Source organism: Betta splendens, chromosome 2 (assembly GCF_900634795.4).
Source record: "Betta splendens chromosome 2, fBetSpl5.4, whole genome shotgun sequence".
NCBI classification, from domain to species: Eukaryota; Metazoa; Chordata; class Actinopteri; order Anabantiformes; family Osphronemidae; genus Betta; species Betta splendens.
Window position 1 is genome coordinate 27,820,855 of NC_040882.2, and position 5,491 is coordinate 27,826,345.

General features: G+C 51.5%; 1 protein-coding gene across 1 annotated transcript in view; it reads left to right on the plus strand.

Annotated features, from left to right (window-relative positions):
- The first annotated feature begins 5,384 nt into the window (after positions 1 to 5,384).
- LOC129603806 (piggyBac transposable element-derived protein 4-like) overlaps positions 5,385 to 5,491 on the plus strand; it is a 3,196-nt gene continuing 3,089 nt past the window's right edge. The window contains exon 1 of the mRNA XM_055506954.1: positions 5,385 to 5,491. This exon is cut by the window's right edge and continues 1,317 nt beyond it. The gene's annotated coding sequence lies outside the window, so the exon portion shown is untranslated.

The window sequence follows — 5,491 nt, forward strand, 5'->3', positions numbered from 1 at the left end:
CAAGTGAAGAAAAGAAGTATGTGTTTGTTTATTAATGCTGGGTTTGTCTTTGAACCTTGGCTGTCTTCTATCTTACGGATCACGTTTTGCTTTTCTAGAAAGTGCCCCAGCAACAGATCCTGATATGTGCAAAAGGAAGTCTGGCTCAAGCACAGACGAGGAGGAAGTATTTATGTTGCCAGTTAGTACACACACAAAGTATTTAAAAAATCTAGTGTTGTCACAGAATTGCAGCTCTCAATTTAAATCCTTTTTTTTTTCTGCAGGTTAAAGGCCGTGAGCGCTATAACATGTTAAAAAAGATAAATGATGCATTAGAACTGGCTGGAAAAGAGGCGTAAGTATCTTTAAACTACAACACACACACACACACACACACACACACAGAAACTGTGATCGGATGTCACTTTGATAAACATTAGCTGCTACGGAACAGCTGCATGAGACTTTCAGCATTGCATAGCTGTAGCGTTAAATACTTTTCCCTTAAACCAGACGTGTCCCATCTCTGTTCTGCATGGTCACTGTTTGTTTCCTCTCTCCACAGTAAAAACAAAACCAGGGCTTCTAAGGAACTGCTGCCGTCCAGTGGAAAGCGCGTCTTGCAAACAGCAGAACGAAGCGACAGCGACTAGTTGCAATCTGCCTTCTTTTAACCGCCATGTACGAGTACGAACATCTACGATCATGACTATGAATCATTGTTTACCTCCCTTTGATGTTTCTACATTAATTCCTGCCATCAGTCTGAGGGCATACGTTGAGCAGTAACGTATTAACGATTCAGTGGGCCTTTACTATTTTTAACTACAAAGCCCTTTAAATAGTTTTTTTTTTTATCTCCTGCAGGTTATGTTCAGTGTTGCTTCCTGGCCAACATCCCTCAGCAGGAGGCTGCACGATCATCGAGTTCAGATGAACTGCGCGACCCCAGCCCCCCTGTACCTCCCCGTCCCTCGTCCTGCCGGGGTCCGGCGCGACCCCAGCCCACGGAACTTCCCCGTCCCTCGTCCTGCCGGGGTCCGGCGCGACCCCTGCCCACGGAACCTCCCCGTCCCTCGTCCTGCCGGGGTCCGGCGCGACCCCAGCCCCCTGTACCTCCCCGTCCCGCGTCCTCCCGGGGTCAGGCGCTACCCCAGCCCCCTGTAACTCCCCGTCAGGCGTCTTGCCGGGGTCCGGCGCGACCCCATTTTTTTTGTTTTTTATTTTTCCTTCTCCTTTCCTCCCCTTTACCTCCACCCGTGCCACAGGCCCACTGATGATGAACATGATGATGATGACGAACATGATGATGATGATGATTATGCAAGCAGACAGCTGCGTGCAAGGGCTGACCATTTTAAACGAAAAATAAAACAGACCAAACAGGCAAAAACATTTGATTAAATGCCAAAAGTTTATTTAATAATATAAAACAGTTATGAAATAAAGGAGTACAAGGCGCATTCCGTACAGTATAATTTAATCGGTACGCGTAAAGCAACAGAGGCAGGCGTAGAAAGAAATTGAATACGGCTCTTTTTTTGTTTTGTTTTTTTTTAAATCTTCATCAACGGGATTCTCGGCTCATCAAAACTTGACGCGAAGCAACTTTCGCAGCAGCGCCAGCATCAGTATCCCGCAGCGTTGGTTGTGGCTCTCGCTCCGCCGCGAGCCGCACACGACGCAGGGCATATCAAAGCCAAAGCCGACATGGCCTTCCACGGCCTCCATCACCATCAACTCGGGGAACGCCACGTAGCCCCTTCTGTAACGCTCCTTGCCTATCATTGCTTTCCGGAGGCTTTCTTTGCCAGAGAACTTTTTCGCCAGGAAGTCGCACTCCTCCGCTCCGGCAACGTGCACGTGATACACATGCTCTCTCAGCATGTTGTCACCCGCTACGAAACGGGAAAGCCTGACGCCGCACGCATCACACACGTGAGTGTCTACGCTGTCCAGCTCATACGACATGCCCTCACGGCTGCCCAGCTCCCTGAACAGGTTGTCCGCAGTGCGAGGGCCGACCACGCTCCTCTCGCTCGGCCTTTTCGTGTACAGCAGAGGCTTGTGCCCGTAGTCGTCGTCCAGCTGGGTGTCGGTCAGGTACGCCGTGAATCTCTTGCAAACTTCTTTGCATCTGTCGCGGTGTCGTCTCCCCGCGCCGGCACAGATGACGCATCGCGTTACGTTTAGCAGGTTACATTTGCCACCGCTGGCAAATAAGAGGGCGTCCGGAAACGCCACCATGCCGTGGGCGAACCTGAGTTCGCCCAGGTCCAAGGCCAATTGATCCGGTGGCAGGTGGCGGTGTCTGTAATGAGCCTTGACGCGAGCACACCGTCCGTCGCTGGCCAGGATGTGTTTGTCCAACAAGTCCCTCAAGGCACCCTCAGAGGCCAGAGCGTTCCCACACAAACAGTCGCACTCCAGACCTCCGCCTAGGCCTCCTTCCGGGTCTGGGAATCCGCTATGATCCAACGGGCACGGGGTTCCCTCTTCTTCTACGCGAAGGCGCAGACAGTCTGTGGTCCGCTCGAGCCGCGGCTCGAACACCGCGCAGCCGTCGGTTTGCAGGTCACCTTCTTCTTGAGAGGCCATAGCGTTGGAACCTTTCGACGAGACTGTGGATAAACGCTCGTTCCAAGCTCGTCAGGTGAAGTGGTACTGCGACGTATTCTCTCTGCGACTTTTAAGGTTTGCCGCACCCCCCCCCCCCCCCCCCCCCCCCCCCCCCCCCCCCCGCAAACAGGCACCCAACCCAAAATCTGAACCGGCGAGGCATCCTCCAACCGGCTCATCGTCATCTCACCGCCAGACAACTCCTCCTTAACCGTCCTCCACTTTGTCCAACGTGGAAAAAGTCCTCCGACCGGGGCAATTTATTCCCACCAGGAGGATCCTCCAACTCGGAAAAATCCTGGGAAATCGAGGGAAAACTTGTGTAAACTTGTGTAAAAATTGAAAATGAGGCGGCGACTGGTCAATGGGTTCCGCCGCAGCGCTCCTCACATTGAGACTGGTGGAATAGCGTTGACACAATAGCGCAGGCCTCAGTGCCCGCAGCAGCCACGCTCCCCATACATGTAAAATAAAAAAAATAAAAATTGATTTCACCACCCACCCGTCCCGCGTCCTCCCGGGGTCTGACGCGACCCCACGCTCGCACACACACACACACACACACATTATTTGAATATTATCATATTATGAGGGAGAAAATAAAGACCAAATAAGCAAAACTTTTGATTAAATACTAAATATTTATTAAATATAAAACAGTAATCAAAGAAAGGGGTACACAATGCATTCATATGCACTCATATTCATATTCATATTAAAACCTCAGAGAGACCGAAATCATCCCACCACCAGAGAACTCGGGAACCGTTCTCCACTTTATCCAACGTGAAAAATCCTCCAACGTGGCAGGTTATCCCACCGGAGGGATTCCTTCAACGCGGTGAAGATTCCTCCAACTTGGAAACTCGGTGTTTGTGTGTGTGTGTGTGTGTGTGTGTGTGTGTGTGTGTGTGTGTGTGTGTGTGTGCTTTCACCTGCAAATTATTTCACCACCACCCTCACGTCCTCCCTAGGTCCAACACGACCCCATGAGCCGCACACACACACACACACACACACACACACACACACACACACACACACACACACACACACACACACACACACACACTGATTGATATATTATATTATATATATATTATATTATATTATGAGGGAGAAAATAAAGACCAAATAAGCAAAACTTTTGATTAAATGCTAAATATTTATTGAATATAAAACAGTAATCAAAGAAAGGGGTACACAATGCATTCATATGCACTCATATTCATATTCATATTAGAATTCACATCACACGTATTCCAAATAATCCAAAGGTGTCCGGACATCTTAATCGGCACGCGTAACGACAGAGGCTGGCGGGGCGGGGAGAAGCTCGATACAGCCGGCGATGTGAGCCAAGAGTTCAGAGACAGACTTGAACGGGTCTCTCACAGTGCCATCCACGAGCACGTATTGGAAACCGCGCGGGGTCGAACAAAACAAAACGCTCCGAGTACACTCGTCGGTAGCGATGTCAAACAGGTATCCCGCGTCGTAGCCGCCCATATAACAAAAGACTATCCCCGCGTTCGGCTTCACCTCGGGCAGCTTTTCCGGATAGGCGTACAGCCCCCACCAGGTGTCGCCCAGTGCCGTTATCGCGCCGCGCACCTCACTCAGCAACCTCGTGGCAGACAGATCCTCAAAGCGCACTCCGTCTTCCTGGGGGGGACTCAGAAGCCTGGCGCGGTCCTTGGCGATAACTTTGCCGATCAGCCTCACGGGGTCCGACGCCGTCCCGTAAGGGTCGGACCAAATTGGGGCGGTGGCGTCCATGACCGTGTCGTCGCGAGCCACCGGCTCGAAGAGGATCTTGTAGACTCCATTGTAAACCACCAGAGAGAAAAATTTCAGACCCCTCACGGTCTTGATTGCACCCCAAAGAACAACGCCGTCCCCCGACTCTTTCCGGGGACTTGGGATGCAGTCGGCCAGCAAAACTATTCCCTCGCACGGTGTGTAACGCGCGCGCGCGACACAGATGCACCAGCCCCTTGCCGGGCGAGGCCCAGATCTTCCCCGTTAGGACCTCCATTTCCTCCCAGGTGGCGTTCAGGAGCGCCCAATTTCCCACGGGTCTGCGTTGCGAGACGTGAGGATGCGCGTCTCGCCAGACAGCGAACTTGTCATTGTCTCTGGCTTTTCCAGTGCCTTTAGAGAAGGTCTTTAAGATCTGAGCGAAGGCGACGAGCTCCGGTCCGTTAAGGAAGTTAGAGGTCTCTGCGTCCATGTCGGTGAGCTCTGTTCAGTTTAGAGGGACGGGAAGAGTGGCCATCCTCTTCTGTCTTCTGTGGGGTTTATATGACGCCGACCGTGGGAAGGTGGCAGGTCTGACCGGGGGTCCGATCCCCGACCCTAACCTTTGTTTTGTTTTTGTTTTTTTTTTCGTATTCTCTGGCACCACATCTCCATCGCTGCCAGAGGCATCAAACCAAAATCATCTCACCACGAAAGAACTCGGAGCCGTTCTCCACTTTATCCAACGTGAAAAATCCTCCAAGCTCCTCCAAGTTTATCCTACCAGAAGGATTTCTCCAACAAAAAAAACATCTAACCTGGGGGGGGGGGGGGGGGGGGGGACTTATTTCACCACCACTCTCACGTCCCTCAACAAGACCCCACACACACACACACACACGCACACACACACACACACACACACCTTCTCCACTTTATCCAACGTGAAAAATCCTCCAACCTGGCAATTTATCCCACCAGAAGGATGCCTCCAACGTGGTGGAGATTCCTCCAACTTGGAAACAAGACCCCACACGCACGCACGCACACACACACACACACACACACACACACACACACACACACACACACTTTCTCCACTTTATCCAACGTGAAAAATCCTCCAACGCGGCAGTTTATCCCACCAGAA